This window comes from Rhinoderma darwinii, assembly GCF_050947455.1.
Source record: "Rhinoderma darwinii isolate aRhiDar2 chromosome 2 unlocalized genomic scaffold, aRhiDar2.hap1 SUPER_2_unloc_47, whole genome shotgun sequence".
NCBI lineage: Eukaryota > Metazoa > Chordata > Amphibia > Anura > Rhinodermatidae > Rhinoderma > Rhinoderma darwinii.
Window position 1 is genome coordinate 185,414 of NW_027461715.1, and position 20,796 is coordinate 206,209.

General features: G+C 41.2%; 1 long non-coding RNA gene across 1 annotated transcript; it reads left to right on the forward strand.

Annotated features, from left to right (window-relative positions):
• Window positions 1-7,285: 7,285 nt before the first annotated feature.
• LOC142677675 (uncharacterized) lies at window positions 7,286-8,217 on the forward strand. The gene is made up of 3 exons (XR_012852614.1): window positions 7,286-7,373; window positions 7,778-7,914; window positions 8,124-8,217. It is a non-coding gene; the product is annotated as an uncharacterized LOC142677675 (long non-coding RNA).
• Window positions 8,218-20,796: the final 12,579 nt, after the last annotated feature.

Consider the following 20,796-nt stretch of genomic DNA (forward strand, 5'->3'; position numbering starts at 1 on the left):
ACTATTTTGGCCGATTGCTTCTGCAGCAATTCCCAGCATTTTAAGTAACAAGAATTAATTCATACCCCAGAACAGACCCCTATATAAATTCAGAATTTAAACAGGACTCCTATATAAATTAAGATTCCAAACCTTACAGCTTTTATAATTCAATTACTAACAAGACCCCTTAATTTTAATGGGACAGGGGTGCAATACCGTGCACAGCCACTAAAAATGTAACAGCACGTGCTAATACGAATGAGAAGGTAAACCATGAAAACAATGAAGAGGCTGCAGCTCTCATACAAGGGTTGCAGACCCTTCAAATAGCTGATCGGCGAGGGTGACAAGAGTCGAACCCACCCCGCTCTAATATTGACAGCCTATCCTAAGTACAGGCCATCAGTTTTAAAAACCCAGATAACCCCTTTGAATAATACAATTCCTGCTTTCTGCAGCTGTCACTGTGTACTGTTTGCTGTATATAAATTTATATAACTTCCACTTAGTGCAATGCAACATGCAGTAAATCCATATACAGAAAGCTGCCCTAGTTGTACCTGCAGGCACCCAGAATTTTATTATTTCAATAAAGCTGTGTAAAGGGAAGCAGGGAATGAACTCTCTATCAGAAAAACGGAGCTTGGCTTAGAAAGATAATTGGTGCATTTCTGGGATCACATATAACACCACTAACTTGAGAAATATAGAAACATTTATGCCCGATAAACATTATTATGACAAATTATTCACTTAATTAATGACTAATAAAAGAAACACCTTGAACCTTCTACATGCTGTGGATTTCTCAGGTATTAATGGGTTTCATACATACTGTAGTTATATGAGGTTCACTGGCAACCATTGGATGATGAGGACATGAGACATTTGTAAATCACTTAAGCATTTCTTGATGTCGCTCCCTGTCTTTACAGTTTACCTAATGGGCCAGCAATGGTTTTAGGAGTGACCCGGATTAAGGGACCAGGCAGGAATTCTTTGGTCCTCTTGACTTCAAATGCTGCAGAGAATGTGGTATCCATAAAAATATCATGCAGCCATTTTTCATGAATACATCTGGGTGTTGGTCTTCTACCCCCTCTTGGGAGGCCTATGATCTATATACTATTCCAACTTAGTTGGTTCCCGAAGTTATCCGCCTTCTGGTGCCACAGATCTACTTTTTAGAACAGGAGAGCAACTGGCAGAGATTATGTGCAGTTATCTCTGAGCTATTTATGCTGAATACGTTCACATCAGGTCTGACCGTCTCCTCTCAGGATGAATAGATCAATTCTTACCACCTCTTTATTCCCTCGAGAGCTGAGCACAGGAGATGCAGCATGTAGGATGTTCTTACTGGTGCAGAGCCCCAGCACCTTATGAGGGTCTTCAGGTTTTTAGTCATATTTATTACAAAGATTATGTATTTTAATATAATATTAATTGTTTCCTCAATGTCACACAGACAGAAATTATTATCTATCAGATGTTCAGCAGCTGCAGATCCGTCCAGATTGTAATAACTAGACACACACTAAACCAACTGTGAGAGATGAACATTACAAGTTCCATGCACCAAGACTGAACCATATCTCCGACTTTTACAATTTATTATGGGTTTTAATTCTATCCCTGATCTCCTGTCTTGGCAGTACTGGGTAAGAGTCTGTCCACGGAAACATTATGAATATAGAAACTACATTCAAAATATAAATAACAATCAAACATTAAAAATATTGTTAAAGCCATACTGAAATATGCAAATTATGTGTGTGGTCATAAAAGCAGCTCACGCCGGGTATATCTATTGTGATGTCACTACTATTAATGATGGTAAATCTATAATTGAAATATGCAAATTATGGGTGAGGTCATAAAAGCATCTATTGTGATGTCATAGAGCTTGGGTATATGCAATGATGCTGGTCACAGAGCTGTCACTCAGTTGGATGTGACCGGTAAGTTCTCTATCATTTCTCTATCTGTACCTGACTCTGATCGATCCATTATATTAGGAACATTGAATCCATGCCTTCAAGATATGGTTTATTAGAGGTTGTAATATCTTTTTTTGTTTCATTATACAATTGAATTGCTTAAATATCATAGAAAGAACACAGGCTGTAAGAAATGGCAGCCTACATTCAGCCGATAATAGATTTGCAGGGTAACAGCACATCATTTTGGTTCCCTGCAGCCCTGAGAACTTTTTTTGTCTCTTGATTGTAAAGGAGAAATTACAGGATGGTGATATTAGGGGACTGTTATGTAGTAAGTCCTTATATTAGTGTAAATTCCCTAAAAATAATTCCATAAATTAACACATTAACACAATGTAATAACATTCAGAATTTTGATCAAGTAATATAAAAAAAACATGTAAAAGCCATTGAAAATGCCATATTAAGATCTGTAAGTTATAACGAGTGTAGTTAGGTAATCCACCTACACTATATGGCCAATAGTATTTGGACACCTCTCCTAATTATTGAGCCAATAATCAGCTGGATGGGTGTAAAACACGTCGCCGTTGAATTTTGGAGCAGGGGAAACATGTTCTGTTGAGTAATAAATCACGGTTCACTATCTGGCCATCTAATGGACGAATTTGCGTTTTGTGCCTGCCCGGAGAATGCTACCTACTGGACTGTATAGTGCCTATTATAAAATGGAGTGAAGTTTGTATAATGGTCTGGATTGTTTGTAAGGGGTTGGATTAAATCCCCATTTTTCCAGTAGGGGTTAATAAGACTATTTAAACAATTGTATGCTTCCAACTTTGTGGTAATAGTTTGGGTAAGACCCTTTCCTGTCCTAGTATGACTGTGCCCCTGTGCACAAAGAGGCTCCCTAAAGACATGGTTTGACAAGTTCGATGTGGAGGAACTTGCGTATCTGCACAGAACCCGGACCTCAATCCCAACAAAACCTTTGGAGTGAATTGGAAAGGCAATTGCGAGCCAGACCTTTTTGCCCAACATCAGTGTCTCAACCATTGGTGTCCATATACTTTTGGCCATATACTGTAGTGTACCGAGTGTATATCTATTGTGATGTCACCGAGCTTAGGTATAAAGTATAGTGCTGGCCAGAGGGCTGTCATTTATCAGGTGGATGTGATCGGTACGGTAAGTACTTTATCATTGCTACGTCTCTAGAACAGTCTCATCTATCAGTCTCTTTATGAATATTGGATTCTTACATGTAATTCTAGTGTTTGTCGTGTTATTTGTGTTTTTTATTTGGCATACTTATACACTAGGAAATTGCTTAAATAGCAATATTGTGGCCTGTCACATCTGCTCCATAGACAGAATGCAGATTGCAGACAGAAATTGGTGTCTGTATTCTGCTGGTAGATTCATAAAGCAACCACAAAGCAAAGAATGTGAATCTCTGGGAACTTATTATCACACCCTCCAGTTTATAACACCAGTAATTCTCATAATAAATGTTTATAAGGGAATTCATATTTATGAATTTTAGGTTTTCTGTCTGTAGACTATACTATTTATATATCAGGTCAATCCTGAATATTAGCTGGTATGGCTATGCAACCAACCTACATCAGGTGCCGCTATTGTGATGTCTTGAGATGAGTCTAGATAGCCGTGTTTCTTACTGCGTCTATGGTAGTATTGGTTTTATTACAAGATTTAAACTATTTGATGTTTGAATCATGTACATAAATAAATGATTATAAGGAGTATTGCTTTTTTTTTATTTTTTATTTTTTTTAGTAATAAAATATTAGTAAGTCCAGGAATAAACAGCCTAATAGCATTCGTCAGACTAAATTGTAGAAGGATAGTGCTAATCCCCTGGAAACGTGTCCTTATTAACAATTGAAATTAATAATTATGTATATAATCATAATAATAATAATAATAACAATAAAAAAGATAACAATAAAAAGTATTTATTACTAACTCCAATTACTTAGGTTCTAAATTCTGGTTATCAATTAATATTAAAAAAAATTCAACCCTTTAAAATGCCATATGGTCAATTTAACAACCAATACATTGTTTCAGCTTCCAAACCTAATACAATGTTATCAACAGGGGCTCCCAGGTCATGTGATCCTCTGACACTTATGATTGACAATATTCTGTTATAGGAATACCCTATTTAATAACTCATTTTTCCAGCTAGTTTCATCACAAGTAACGACTCCCTTATAGTTTTCTGGTCTTTCTAGGTCTTGCTGTTGGATTGACACTGTGTTACTTACTGTGTTGCTTATACGGTTAGCGATTTGTCCTATTTTCGGAGAACTAGAGGCGATTAGTCAAATTCTATCTTGACTGTCTCCTGGTTTTCTACCAAGGACATTGGTGCAGTTTTGCACCCGGGCATTAAACAACCATGCCCTTTTGGAAAAAATCTAAGAAATATCACGTCTCCCAAATTCCTGATGAAGGAAATCTGATGGGAGACATACCAACTATGGAGGAGCCTAACATCTCGCTCCAGAAGTTTTCTGTCATCAAAGATATGGCAGATGAAAAATCCAGCGATCTTAGTCACAGCAAATATTGTGACATTACATCAAAGAACACCAAGAAGAGCGCATTCAGCCTGCTGACCCGCCTGCGCTCCAAAAATATCCGTAAAAGGTATGTAACTAATAATTCTCATACATTGCTCAGATATCCAGAGCTGTGGTATAACAGTCACTAGATCTTTAATTCTCCCCATATCTTCACAGAAACTTTGGCAGCAGCGCTGTGATCGGCGCTAGAGAACTGGATCGCTATTTCCCAGATAGACGGTTGAGACTATATGTTGCCACCTGGAATATGGAGGGAAAGGTGAGAAGTAATGTACAATATTTATTGTGACCCATCAGTGTGCCCGAGCTCAAGTTGGATGAAATGGGCCAGTAACCATGTCTCTTTAGTTTGTAGTTGAATATCACATAGTCAGGTTATATTCTACCCTATGTCAGTTGAGTTGGCGCTCTTTGTATACAATATTAATGTTTGTATATTTTGAACAGGATTACCCGCAAAATGTGGAGGATCTGCTGTTACCATCAGATGATACGAAAGACATTTATGTTATTGGCGTTCAGGAAGGATGTCCAAACAGGTAAGTCTTCTCAGGTTGTCTTACACCAGCCTATGACTGCAGATGGACAGCAGGTCGGCTGATACAAATTCTCTCTCAATGCTCTACTTATTGTATTATCACTCCTTAATTTTCAAAATGTATCCCCAGAGGTTATTATTATATGGAGTGTTGATACAGATGAGTTGAGTATCTTAATCTTGTGTCATTTATTAATATGTAAATCTGAAATTGTGTCTTCTTGTAGACGGGAATGGGAGATAAAATTACAGGAGACCCTTGGACCACACTATGTATTATATCACTCCTCCGGGCTCGGAGTCCTGTATCTCACCATCTTTGTTCGACGGGAACTAATCTGGTTCTGCTCAGGTAAGATTCACATTCCTACGTCTACATAAGAAGTCTTGAATGTAGTCATTAGCTGGAACATCTTATTTAGTTATTAGAATTAGATGCCTAAGAGCTTGGCTCTCAGATTCTTGACTTCTGAGTATTGGAGATCTAAAAGTTCACACCACAGTTACAAAGTATGAAATTATGTTCTAGTAATATTTCCATAGTTTAATTGGAAATAATTGCTATTCCATTGTTGCATGTAGTACTCTTAACCACTGACCCGTCTTTTTGTGTTTAATTTCTTATACAGAGGTAGAGCACACCCATGTAACAACCAGGCTATTCCACCATGTGAAAACTAAAGGAGCCTTGGGTGTTGCCTTCACCGTCTTTGGAACATCTTTCCTTTTTATTAATTCACATCTGAGATGTAAGTATTTACAATATTAATATATGACCATGTACAGTTTTACTTTGTATAAAATTGCTGCTATTTGATAATTAACTGAAATATATGGGATGATATCAAGAGATCTGTACTTATGTTTTGGTAAAAATAAAAGGTTTGTTCCAGTTTGATCAAACTTTTTCTAATCTATCAATCTCATTCTATGTTGTGAGTGGCCAGTAATACAGATACACGCAGGTAGAATTAGTGCAGGAGGGGGTGGCGGCGGCTGGTTTCAGTTGCGCCGCCTCCCCCTCTGAGAGGCAGCAGGGCGGACGGTGCGGCCGTATAATCCCTCACACCCACCCCTCCTCTCCATTAGCGGCGGTGGCGCGCTGCAATGTGTTTTTTTGAAAATAATATGCGATTGGGGCCGCCCATATGATCATCCGCCACTGCTAATATGTATTTTTTTGTTGGCAGTTGGGGCAGTCAACAAGAGGATCCAGGACTATAAAACCATTACTGAGGGTCTCCGTCTGCCTCAAATTATTCCGGAAAGAATCAACTCCAATGCCTGTGAGTATTACTTATGTGGTTGAACCTATGGATCCTTTTATCTCTCTATTTGTCTCCGTTGAGTCTAATGCAGTCATGTGCTATAATTTTTTTATTTATTTTTATTCTACAGTGGACGTCACCAGCCGCTTTGATCGGGTGTTTTGGTTTGGAGACCTCAATTTTCAACTTAAAGAGGACAGAAAAAATGTGGAATCTCTTCTGCAGAAGATCGAAGGAAAAGATATGTCCAGTCTCCTCAAACACGACCATCTGAATGAAGCCAAGAACAATGGTATATTTACTAGTAGACAGATCTCTATCACTCCTCAACCTTCATTAAAGGGGTTCTCCACCTTCTGACAACTGATCACCTATCCACCGGATAGGTCATCAGTATATCATCGGTGCGGGTCCGACACCTGGACGCTGCACCGTTAAGCTGCTCCAGTGGCCTGCGGGCACCGGATGTTATGCCACACAATGCTATGTACGGAGCCGGTAGCAGTTGGCTCCTTACATAGCATAGCTGCCATGATGCATAACTGCAGGTCTGCCTCCTATTCACTTGAATAGGAGCAGAGTTGCAGTACTGCAGCTCGGCTGCAATTCCGTGGCCGGCGCCAACTGCATCCGGCATGTACGTCCGGTGCTCAAAGGCACCGGACCAGCTGATTAGTGCAGGGTCCGGGTGTCGGACCACCACAGATCATGTACTGATGACCTATCTGGTGAGTATGTCATTAGTTGTTAGAAGTTGGAAAACCCCTTTAATACCACAACCACTTCCACAGATTAATACAAATCACTGACATGATGGTTGATATGTTCCCCAAATTCTTATATAGTGCTAAAATTATCAATTGCTCCTTTTTTTTTTTAATACTGACTACTTTTTTTTCTTTCAACTTAAGGGTCCATATTTCTAGGGTTCAAGGAGCACACCATTGATTTCCTTCCTACATATAAGTTTGACATTGGCACAGACACCTATGATACATCAGCAAAGCAGAGAATTCCATCATATACGGTAAGATATCTTATTTCCAGGTCTACAGAGCTTGAGAGACAATAGAATCCATGGGCCAGAGCACCCATTATATAATGAATCCCCTCCCCCAATGTAATGAATTGTTATTATTATAGCTGGAAGAGTAATTTCTTATGAACAAAGCTTTCAGTTAATTTTACTTTTATGTAGTGAGTTTGTCATCACAGTTTCCCAGTGTAATATGTCGTTGCCCAGCATGGGTCAAGGATACTTATTTAATGAAATCTGTGTGACCAAGTCAAACCTAAAATACAATAAAGTCTCAATATTCTGCAATATAAATAAAGTAGGCCCAACATTTAGGTCTGTGTTGTTTTGCAGTTTAATAATATATTATAATATGATTTCACTAATGATATTTGTTATTTTCATGACCTCTACAGGACAGGGTGTTGTTTAAAAGCCAATGTGAGGGAGATGTGCGAGTCCTGAGATACGACTCTTGCCCTGTTTTGAAGACCTCAGACCACCGACCTGTTTTTGGCATCTTTGAAGTAAAGATCAGGCCCGGTTCAGATAAGTAAGTCATGTTTTCCTCCATGTTGTTGGTATGATACTTTCAGTAGCCGTCATTACTACATGGTCCTTATAGCCAGAGCTCACACTTTGGGGCAGGTGGCTGTACACTTTGGTGACAGTACTGGAGGATTATAGGATGTGAAACTAAGCAAAGTGTGGTTACCTGCTAACATTATCATATGTCTTACATAAATATATTTCTCATTCCAGCATCCCCTTGGCTGGTGGACGCTTTGATCGTAAAATCTATGTAACGGGCATTAGGAGGAAAGGACAAAAAAAGTAGCTGCATCTGTTCATGTCCTTACAGGTAAGAGCTTTGTAGTTGTCTATTATGTTTGCGGTGAAAATGTTCTTCCATCTCTTAGGTTTTCCTCTGTATCTGTAATTTATTTTATCAACTAATTTAACTAAAGTGTAAATAAGTATTTTCAATCTTAAAATTCCAACTCCTTGTATTTAGACACGTTTTCATTTCTGAATGAAGGTTGTGGGCTTTGGGGAACAACTTCCCCAACTGTAAGCATGTATGTAGTATAGTACAATGAGTTTCCTAAAGGAACCGGTCATCTGAATGGATGGAACAACTGGATTTTATGATGCATTAGCTTCTAAGCAAAAATGATGGATACAAGAAACATTGCTATTGATAGAAGACATTACTTGGCATCTTGCAGGACTCCTAAGGAACAGTTACAATCTCCGGGGCATAAAACATCGGAATATTAGAAAGTTCCGGTAACATGCTGAAGAGCACAGCTCTAGTATTCGGCACACAGACAAATATGATTCAAAACTTCTTTCGTTTTATTTGTATTGTATTCAAATGCCATGGGCGGAGTGCAACGTTTCGGTCCTAGAAGACCTTCGTCAGGCACTGGAACCCTGTTGGCGTGGATGTATCCTGCTGATGAGCACTGCTGTTCATATCGCGGCTTACCGCTCGTTTTTGGCGCGGTAAGCCGCGATATGAACAGCAGTGCTCATCAGCAGGATACATCCACGCCAACAGGGTTCCAGTGCCTGACGAAGGTCTTCTAGGACCGAAACGTTGCACTCCGCCCATGGCATTTGAATACAATACAAATAAAACAAAAGAAGTTTTGAATCATATTTGTCTGTGTGCCGAATACTTCTCTACATACGATTGGGTTGGGACCCTATTCGTGCACCTCCTATAGGTCTTGTGCACTCTGAACCAATATCGAGCACAGCTCTAGGTCAGACCCACTGCTTGCATCAACCATCTTCAAGGTTTGTAGTGTGACGCCAAGGATCAATTAAGAAATTTATTTACCTCAAATCACCTTAAAAAGTCTTCTAGATTTTGTGTCTGCTAAGAAACACACATTATAGAACATTAATAGCAAATATTTGTCTTGCAGCATAAACATCAATTCCGCAGTACATCTGGCGAGAATAGCGCTCCCTGTCACCGGAGGAGCCACCATCAATGCTGATAGAAAGGTAAGTTCCTCTGGATGTGTCCCCTCTCTATATTTATCAAGCAGCCTGAATGATCAATATTTAATAGGGTTGTGTGCTTCTCCCCCCAGAACAAGTCAGCAGATATCAACAGAACATCAACACCAATAACAACCAAGGGCAGAATCCGCCATCTTACAAGAATTCCAATGGCGAGACTTAACATTTCTACAACATCTGTCACAGAAGAGACATCAATGTGGTCACCAGGGCATCAATATCACCCAGAAGACCAGGTTCAGAACAGGACAATATGTCATCTCTTCTTGTGTCTGTCGAATCCAGATTTTCCACCCCTAACTGATACTACAGTATATACTGTGACATATTCCGTAGTTTTTGCTGGATCTTGTATTACCGTCATCTTTACCATTATATATTTTGATCCACAAAAACCTTAAATAAATCATTAACATCAATCCATAAGTGTGACTGGTAATTGTTATGTGCGCGGCTGCAACTTACACAATACAGAGTGTATGGAACGTGCCGCCATATGTACTGGATTATATACTTTAGGACAAAGAGTGCTAGGAGATGTAAAACATTGATATATTTGATAGTTGCTTAACCACTTAAGGACGCAGCCTAGTTCGGGACTTAGGGCTCAGAGCCCATTTTTCAAATCTGACATATTTAACTTTATGTGGTAATAATGTCGAAATGCTTAAACCTATCCAAGCGATTCTGAGAATGTTTTCTCGTGAGACATTGGGCTTTATGTTAGCTGTAAAATGTTGTTGATATGTTCAGTGTTTATTAATGAAAAATTGCAAAATTTAGAGAAAATGTAGAAAAAATAGAATTTTTCTAAAGTAAAAAATGCATCTGCTTGTAAAACAGATGGTTATACCAACAAAAATATTTACTAGTTCACATTTCCCATAATTCTACTTTAGATTGGCATGATTTTTTGAACATAAACAGCAATTTCTCATATTTTTAAGAAAATTTCAAAAGCCTTTTTTTTAAGGTACCTGTTCAGTTCTGAAGTGGCTTTGAGGCACCTATGTATTAGAAACACCCACAAAACTTCCCGTTTTAAAAACTAGACCCCTCAAAGTATTCAAAACAGCATTTAGAAAGTTTTTTTTAACCCTTTAGGCATTTCACAGGAATTAAAGCAAAGTGGAGGTGAAATTTGCAAATTTCATTTTTCTTGCTGAATTTAATTTTATTCTATTTTTTTCTGTAACACAGGTTTTACCAGAGAAACACTACTAAATATGTATTTTACAGATTCTGCCGTTTTTAGAAATGTCCCACATGTGGCTCTAGTGTGCTCTTGGACTAAAACACAAGCCCCAGAAGCAAAGAAGCACCTAGTGCATTTTGGGGCCTCATTTTTATTAGAATATATTTTAGGCAGCATGCCAGGTTTGAAGAGGTGTTTAGGTGCCAAAAAAGTAGGAATCCCTCAAAAGTGACCCCATTTTGGAAACTGCACCCCTCAAGGAATTCATTTATGGTTGTTGTTACCATTTTGACCCCACAGTTTTTTCACAGAGCATCTTTGAATTGGGCTGTGAAATTAAAAAGATGAAATGTTTTCCAATAAGATGTCATTTTTGATCAAAATTTCTTATTTTCGCATGGAAAATGCCCCATTTTGTTGCCCAATTTGTCCTGAGTGCGGTAATATCCCATTTGTGGTGATAAACTGCCGTTTGGGCCCATGGGAGGTCTCAGAAGGAAAGAAGCGCTATGTGTTCTTTGGAGTCCAGATTTTGCTGGATTGGTTTTCGGGTGCCATGTCGAATTTGCAGAGCCCCAGAGGTATCAAAGCAATGGAAACCCACCAGAAGTGACCCCATTTTGGAATCTAAACCCCTCAAGGAATTCATTTATGGGTGTTGTGACCATTTAGACCCCACAGTTTATTCTCAGAATTTATTTGAAATGGGCTGTGAATTAAAAAAAATGTGTGATAAACTGGGCCCATGGGAGGGCTAAGAAGGAAAGGACCACCATTTGGCCTACTGGGGATTTTCTGGTACTAAGTCATGTATGCAGAAGCCCCTGAGGTACCAGTACAGTTGAAACCCCCGAGAAGTGACCCCGTTTTAAAAACTACACCCTTAAGGCATTCATCTAGAGGTGTAGTGAGCATTTTGACCCCACAGGTATTGTTTAAAAGATAATGCGCAGCAGATAGTGCAGAGTGAGATTTGCAATTTTCTATACATATATGCCATTTCAGTGTCCGATATATTGTGCCCAGCATGCGCCACCGGAGACATACATCCCATAAACAGTAATGTGGGTTCTCACGGGTACAGCAATACCCTACATGTGGATGTTAACAGCTGCCTGGGCAGACAGCAGGGCCCAGAGTGTAAAGATGAGGGGGATAAGCTGTGCGGAGTGCATCATGGTAAGTAAAACTGGGGTAGATTGAAAATCAAGGGATGTATGATACATTTTAAAACACTTTCATACAGAGCCCTGGTTTTTCGGGACACGTGTCATATTGATATATTGTGTCTTACCCTATCCCCCTCTTATAGCATACTTTGCACTTCTTTTGACTTTTTCCCTTCTTGCCAGTTTGGGGAACTCCTCCTGGAAAGTATTGCCCTGGTACGATGTGTGTTGCCTTGCTTCCAGAAGTACTTGGTGCCCCCCTTCATGGTCCCTAAAGATTAGGTTCTTGATAACCACCTCTTGAAATTCCAGGAAAGTTCCCATCTGGCCTTTACATCGATGTAGTAGGTACGCATTAAACAATGCAATCTGAATGATGTGCACGGCCAGCTTCTTATACCACACCACATGGCGCTGTAGGTCTTCAGGACTTGATCTGACAAGTCCACCCCTCCCATGCACCTATTGTAGTCCAGGATGCAGTCTGGTTTGGGGTTCTCTGTACTGGTACCTCGTACAGGTACATGGGCACTGGTATGGCCATGTATTGTTGTCAATACAACGACATCTCTCTTGTCCTTGTACTTAACACACAATATGTTGCTGCTAGAATGTGCCCTGCTTCCACCCCTTCTTGTTTGCCCAAGCAGTGTCTTAGGGAGGTGTAATGTCAGGATAGGGAGACAGACAGGTGAGCCCTAATCTATCCGCCACTCAGACCCTGCCTACTTTCACAGCCCGTCCTAGGCGACGGTGTACAAATGGGCGACGGTCCATATGCTCAATATGTGCACGACAGACAAACAAGACAAGGGTACACAAAAGCAAAGGGAAGTGGGGCAGTTGTCCACGGCAAAACCGTGAGCAACAGAGTAGTGGATGAGCCGAGTCAAACCAGGAGTGTACGTGTTAACAAATGCAGAGCAGGAGAATAGTCAGTCAAGCCAGGGTCAATATGAAGCAGAGGTCAATGGTAACAGCAGAAACAGCAGAGCCAGGAAACAAGAGAATCACAGGCAAAGGACAAGCATCAAATGAAGTTATAAGTAGACCAAGGGCGGGAGCTAGAACCGTCTGGCCAGGCTGCGATAGGCTCTCCCACTCCTCAGCCTACCAGCCTGAGTGGTAGCAGATCGAGTCACTCTAGCAGACCTAGACACAGATGCAGGCTTATTAACCACGGGCATTGACACAGAAGCTGTGTCAGGCAAATCCTTCACAGGAGGCCTCTCCGATTTCTTCTAGCAGTGCCGCATGCCACAGTACTTCTGGAAGCGAGGCACTTGAAGAGTAGGACGCTGGTATAAAAATTATCCAGTTAGAGGTGGTAAACCTGGTCCAGCAGTGGGTGCACCAAATCCCACCCAATTTTTGCGTTAACTCCCAGTAAGGGGGGGCATTCTAAGGGCTGAATACTGCTGTCCTTGTAAGTATACCCTGATGCACTCTCGCACAACTTATACATCTTCACGCCATACCTTGCCCTCTTACACGGCAGGTACTGGTGGAATTGAAGCCTCCCTTTAAAATGGACCAGGGACTCATCAATAGAAATACAATTCTCGGGGGTGTATGCTTTGGAAAACCGGGCACTAAAATGGTCTAATAGGGGTCTCCGTTTATACAAACGGTCAAAACTGGGGTCATCTCGGGGTGGGCGCTGCTCATTATCAGTATAATGTAAGAAGCGAAGTATTGCCTCATAAAGCATCCTGGACACGGCCATACAGTACATTGGGGTGTGGTATAAGAAAAAGCCTCTTTTTTTTTTTTTTTAAGTTACCAGTTTAGTTCTGAAGTGGCTTTGGGGGGGCCTATATATTAGAAACCCCTATAAAACACCCCATTTTAGAAACTAGGCCCCTCAAAATATTCAAAACAGCATTCAGAAAGTTTATTAACCTTTTAGGTGTTTCACAAGAATTTAAAGCAAAGTAGAGGTGAAATTTACATATTTCAGTTTTTTTGTAAGAAAATTGTTTTTATTCCTTTTTTTTTTCTGTAAAACAGAAGGTTTTACCCCGAGAAACATTACTCAATACCTATTGCCCAGATTCTCCAGTTTTGAGAAATATCACAGATGTGGTCCTAGTGTGGTAATGGACTGAAGCACCGGCCTCCGAAGCAAAGAACCACCTAGAGGATTATGAGGCCTCCTTTTTATTAGGCACCATGTCCAGTTTGAAGAGGTCTTGTGGTGCCAAAACAGTGGAAACCCCCCAAAAGTGACACTATTTTGGAAACTAGACCCCTTGAGGAATTCATTGTAGTTTTCATGGGGTGCATGTGACTTTTTGATCAGTTTTTGCTCTATTTTTTTTTTTTTTTTTTTAAAACAATCCAATTTTATTGATACGAACACAGAAATGAAATAACACATTAACATTCACATTACAATTTTCCAACATCGTATACAATAGTGACAGCATATCAGGAAATCCCCAACTTCCCCCCTTTCCCCCCTTTCCCCCCTCCCCGCACAGCCCCCCACTATATCTCCGCCGTTTGTTTCTAGTACCATTCCTGGTCAGAGCACATGTCTCTTATCAAGTTTCCCCACCACCCCTTCTTTACTCCAGACTCTATCACCTCCAGTTCCTCAGACGACTCTCGCCCTTAGTCTGCTCAGTTCAGGTGTCAGCACCTCAGGACAGGCCATCCATCTGCTCCATTGTTTCTCAAATTTTTTTTCCGTGCCCCTTTTAGAAAATATCTTATGCTCCATCAGGATATTATAGTTCAACATTCCTACAATTTCCCTCATCCTTGGTGGCTCCGTGTCCAGCCAGTGTTTAGCAATGCATTTCCTCGTTTGATATAATATCTTGGCAATTGCCAGGCTTGCCATTCTGTCACTCTCCAATTCTCCCACCGCTCCCAACAACATAACTTTGGGGTCTGCCGCCAATTCCCAACCATACACCTGCTTTATCAGGTCCAATATTTCCCCCCATAGGGTCCTCAGGGCCTCACATGACCAAAACATATGCAATATGTCCGCCTTCTCCTCCGTGCACCTACGACATTTAGCATCCGCTCTAATACCCATCTGTTTTAATACCCACGGGGTGCGGTACACTCTGTGTATCAGGAAGAGTTGTGATCTCCTTTGCGCCAGACTGAGCGATAAGTGACATGTGGACGCTAATATCTCCCACTCCTCCTCGGTCAATGGACCGACATCCTGTTCCCATTTCGCTTTTACCAGCACCATTGGGTTTCCCAAGTGTTTGGACAGTAAGCTCCTGTACGCCATTGAGATCAGGCCTTTGGTCGTGTCAGCCCGTCCCACATACTCTAGGACCCCAAGAGCACAGACCGTCAGGTCCACCACATGCGCCTGCGCCTGTAGGGCATGATGGATCTGCAAATATTGGTAAAACATATTGTGCTCCAGTGGAAATAAGTCTTTCAACTGCTGAAATGATCTCAGCCCGTTATCATCATACAGGTGTTGTAATCGCCTAACCCCTGCCGATTCCCATTTTTGCATGCCCTCTAATTGGTATAATTCCCACAAGACCGGATTATGCCATAGGGGAGTATATTTGGTACACATTCCCACTCCCAGGATCTGTTTGCACTGCCACCATATTTTATGTATCAGGAGTAACGTTGGTTTAGCACTCGCCAATCTCTTAAAGGTATGCGCTTCCAGACCCTCTAGTGGGTTGAGTCCTCCCCCCAAATATGACAATAAACGTGCACTGGAGCCCCAGGTCTCTGTGTCCTCCCACCCCTTAAATTGTTGGCTCTGGGCAGCCAGGTAATATATCCAGGCATTTGGCAGCGCTACCCCCCCCCCCCTTCGTCTTTAGGCAATTGCAATTTCTCCAATTTAATCCTTGGAACCCATTTTTTCCAGACCAGATCCCGAAAGAGATTGTGCAATCGTCTGAACCAGTGCTTAGGTATCCATACTGGGGAGTTATGAAGAATATATAAAACTTGAGGCATAAGGATCATCTTGATTAGATTAGTCCTCCGCAGAGCAGAGAGCGGGAGCCTGTTCCAGGCATCCACCTTATGTTTCACCTTGAGCAGCAGTGGTGAAACATTCAAAGACATATAGTCTTGGACCCTAGCCGTCACCTTAACCCCTAGGTACGTAAATTCAGAGACTATCGGAATCCGGGGTCCCACTCCAGTATCTACCATATTCACCGTGTCAAGTGGCATCAGAGCAGACTTGGTCCAGTTAATATTTAATCCTGAGAACTCCCCAAACCTTGTGATCGTATCCATTATTACCTTCAGTGTATTCTCAGTGTCCGTCATATATATTAAAATATCGTCTGCATATAGTGAAATTTTTTCCTCCATTTCCCCATATTGCAAGCCTCTTATATGCTCCTCCTGTCTTATGAGGCACGCCAGTGGCTCTACCGCCAAGGCGAATAGCAATGGTGACAGTGGGCACCCCTGGCGCGTACCCCGGGCCAGTGAAAATTTCTCGGACATTGCACTATTCACCCGTATGCGGGCTGTAGGGGCCACATACAACAACTGTACCCACTTCACGAAGTTAGGGCCGAATCCCATCTTTTCTATTACTCGCCATAGGTACCCCCATTCTACGCAGTCAAACGCTTTTGCGGCGTCTAACGTTAGCACCGCCCTTCCTCCTTGATCATCCGGTGTCGCCTGAAGTTTTAAAAACAGCCGCCTGAGGTTGACAGCCGTCGATTTGGAGGGCATGAACCCCGATTGGTCTTCATGCACAACATGCTTTACCACCCTGTTCAGCCGCAGCACCAATATCTTTGCCAAAATCTTGACATCCGATGTCAACAAGGATATTGGTCTGTAGGACTCCGGTAATTGACTGTCTTTCCCCTCTTTTGGGAGAACCACTATCGTAGCCTCATATAGGGAGTCTGGTATTTTACCTCTGTCAAAACTATCCTGCAAAGTACTCAAGTATTCTGGCGCTAGTTCCGTCCCATATTCCTTATAGATTTCCCCCGGTAACCCATCTGGACCCGGAGCTTTCTCATTTGCCATATCCCTTATCGCCTGTTCCAACTCCTCCAGTGAAATAGGTGCCTCCAAGCTTTCACAGTCCTCCCGGCCCAAGGTAGGCAAATTAATGTTTCCCAGGTACTCGTCCAATTGCTGTGTGTCGTAATGCACTTTGGATGTATATAGGTCAGTATAAAACCGCTGAAATATTTGCAAGATTTGCCACGTGTGTGTGTCTCCACCCTCCCCCCCTCCCCCCTAAGGCCATGAATGAAATTATTACTCCCATGCGGCTTTGCCATCCTAGCGAGTATTCTCCCCGCCGTTTCCCCTTCTTCATAATATTTCTGTTTAAGGAATAATCGTTTATTATCCACCATTGTTAGTTAGTTTAACAACGTCTGTGCCTCCACCCAATGTCTAAGTGTCTCCTCGGACCCCTCTTCTACATGTCTCCCTTCTGTTTCTGTCACCCGAACCTCTAAACTTTCTCCCAATTGCCTAGATTTAGTTTTAATTCGTTTAATATGTTGAATGAATACTCCCCTCAACCATGCTTTCATGGCATCCCATAACACCCCTCGCAGCACTGACTCAGTATTAAAATTTAAATATTCTTTAACCAGGTTCCGTATTTCCCCGCCATCCATCAATCTTAGCCAAAACGCATTCAGCTTCCAATTCCCGGGGTTCCTGGTATGCCTTACACCCACTTCCATCGTCACCGCCATCGGAGAGTGGTCTGACAACGCCCTCTGTAGGTATTCAATTTGCGCTATGTACGGCACTGCTGAAGCTGAGCATGCTACCAAGTCTATTCGCGAAAGTGACTGAAATGTGGATGATGCACACGAGTACTGCCTCACCCCTGGAAGTTTATCTCTCGGAATATCCCGCAGACCCAATTCCTCATTTAATCTTCCAAAGGCAGTCAGGTCTCCTCTTTGCCCCCCTCCTCCCCTATGAAACCTATCCAACCCTTCAGACATCACTGCATTAAAATCCCCCATTACGATTAGCGGTACCTCAGGCCACCTAGAGAGTTTCTCCGAATAAGGCGGAGGGATATACAGCACTACTAGAATACAGTTTTTGTTCTATTTTTAAGAGGCGTGGAGACTAAAAAGCAGCAATTCTTCTATTGTTTTTTATTCTATTTTTTTTACAGCGTTTACCGTGCACTATAAACAACATATTCACTTTATTCAGCATGGCGATACGATTACGGCGATACCAAATGTTTATAGTTTTTTTTTATGTCTTATGGTGTTTGCACAATAAAATAATTTTTATTAAAAATCATTTACATTTATGTTGCCTTATTCTAGGAGCCATACAGTTTTTGTCTTTTTTTCCATCAGGAAAGCCGTGTGAGGACTTGTTTTTGCGTAACGAACGGTAGTTTAGATCAGTACCATTTTTAGGTACATGCGACTTTTTGATCTCTTTTTATTCCATTTTTTGAGAAGTGAAGTGACCAAAAAACTGTGATTCTGGTATGGTTTATTATTATTTTCTTTTACGGCGTTCACCGCGCGGGATAAATAACGAAATACTTTTGTAGTTCAGGCCGTTACGGATGCGGCGATATCAATTATGTATAGTTTATTTGTTTATTTATTTATTTTTATTAATAATAAAAGACTGATAAGGGAAAAAGGGGGATTTTTACTTTTGTTACTTTTAAAACTTTTATTTTCTTATTTTTACACAACTTTTTTTTAACTTTTTTTAACTTTATTACTTTGTCCCACTAGTGTACTTGAGGGCAGGAGGCCCTGATCCCTATTCTAATACACTGCACTATATGCGTAGTTCAGTGTATTACAGCTGTCAGCTACTCACTGACAGCAAGGATTCCATAAATGGCACAGCTGGATGCCATTGTTAGGCGTCCGGTTGCTATAGCCACCATCGCCGGCCGCTATCGTGTAGCGGGCCGATGATGGCAGCTTAACCCCTAAGAAGCCGCTATCGCTATTGCAAGCGGCTTCCAAGGGGCTAATCAGCGGGGACACAGCGATCAGTCTCCGCAGAAGGAGCTGCGGCGACTGTTGTACGAGTTAGCAGCTGTTACAGCTCCTGTATGTGTCGGGAAGATGGCCGAAATGGCCGTTCCTCCCGCGACATACTATTCCAGCGCTGAGCGCGAACGATGCACTTAGCACGAAGGAATAGTATGTCGCTGAGCGCGAAGGGGTTAAGCATCCGTTTCCTAAAATGTAATATTAGACTCCCTTTACAAGCGGAGACAATACGATTAAGCAAATATTTTCTTTACGTTTCCCAGTATATAATATGGTACAATAAATGGTGCCGTGAAAAAGTACAACTTGTACTTCAAAAAACAATCCCTCATACGTTTTTTTTGGACCAAAAAATAAAAACTTATGGCTTCTGGAAGTTGGGGAGGAAAGAGCGAAAATGAAAAACCAAAAATAACTGTAAAAGTCAGGGGTTAAATATGAGGTTATAGGTAACATAAGTAATAATTCATGGCGTGATATATTTAGTAAAGTCCAGTTCATCTCATTCCACTATTGGACAGGAATAGTTGGTACACTGAAACTTGTAGAATTTCTAATTCTCTTGATGTAGGGATAGGAATCTTGGACAATATGGGTGTAAGTATTAAAGGGGTTCTCTGCAAATAAACCTTGATCACTGTAAAATAAAAAATTTTATACAACTTTATAATATCCTTTGTGCTAAAATTTCTGTTTTAACCTTTGCTGTAATGGGATGAAAACACAGAGTGAAAACCCAAAGAAGCCAAATACTTCTCATGGATAGTAATATGCTACAATTGTATCCAGCCTAAGCAATAATCTGTAAACTAAACAGCATGGACTCTAAGGCCTCATGCACACGAATGTAATGGCTTTTATTCTACTCAAATACGCATCCCTATTCATCCAAAGTCATCTGCGACTCATTCGCATATAGGCACGCTGTCCACAAATACGTACCGTCATGCATCCTTAGTTCAGGTCTAATACACTGCACTATGTATGTAGTGTAGTGCAGTGTATTAGAATAGCGATCAGGCTTTCAAGTACCATAGTAGAAAAAAATATTTGAAAAAGTTATTAAAAATGTTGAATAAAAAAAAATTGTTTCAAGTTACATAAACAAAAAAACGCCTTTTTTCCCATAATAAAAGTTTTATTATAGGGAAAAATTTAAAACATTAAAAAAGTACACGTATTTGGTATCGCCGCTTCCTTAACGTTCCCAACTATAAAACGTTAACATTAATTTTCCTGCATGGTGAACGCCATAAGTTTTTTTTATAGAAAACAATGCCAGAATCACAGATCACCTTGCCACCCAATTCACTGATTGTGACTAAAGAGTAAAATTTGTAAACTTTATTAATATCTCGTTAAAATCAGGGGTACAATCACCACCGTGACAAAAGCCCAATGTGCTCAAAAATTTCTTTGAAAATGATTTTATATTTTATTCACTGATTCTATTGTAAACCCTGCAAAATGAATATTTTCGTATGATATATGGTGTTAGAACGTTTAAACATTGGTGTAACTGTAAAGGATCTGTCAGGCACAACTTCTGTGTATACGCCCATGGGTAATCAGTCTGCACCTCGTTCTATGTCTCTGAGACTGACTCCATCTTCCACCACTCAGGATGGCAGGCTTAGGAGTGGGAGAGCCTATCACAGCCTGGCCAGACGGAGCTAGCTCCCACCCTCTGTCTATTTATACCTGCCTTTCCTGTTCCTCCTTTGCTTGTGATTCTTCTCGTGTAGTTTCCTGGCCTTGCTGCAGCTCCTAGCTATTTGACCTTGCTTCATACTGACCCCGGCTTACTGACTACTCTCCTGCTCTGCGTTTAATAAATCGTACATTCCTGGTTTGACTCGGCTCGTTCACCTCTCTTGTTGCTCACGGTGTTGCCGTGGGCAACTGCCCCATTTCCCTTTGCTTGTGTCCCCTTGTCTGTTTGTCTGTCGTGCACCTACTGAGCGTAGGGACCGTCGCCCGGTTGTACCCCGTCGCCTGGGGCGGGTCGTTGCAAGTAGGCAGGGACTGAGTGGTGGGTAGATTAG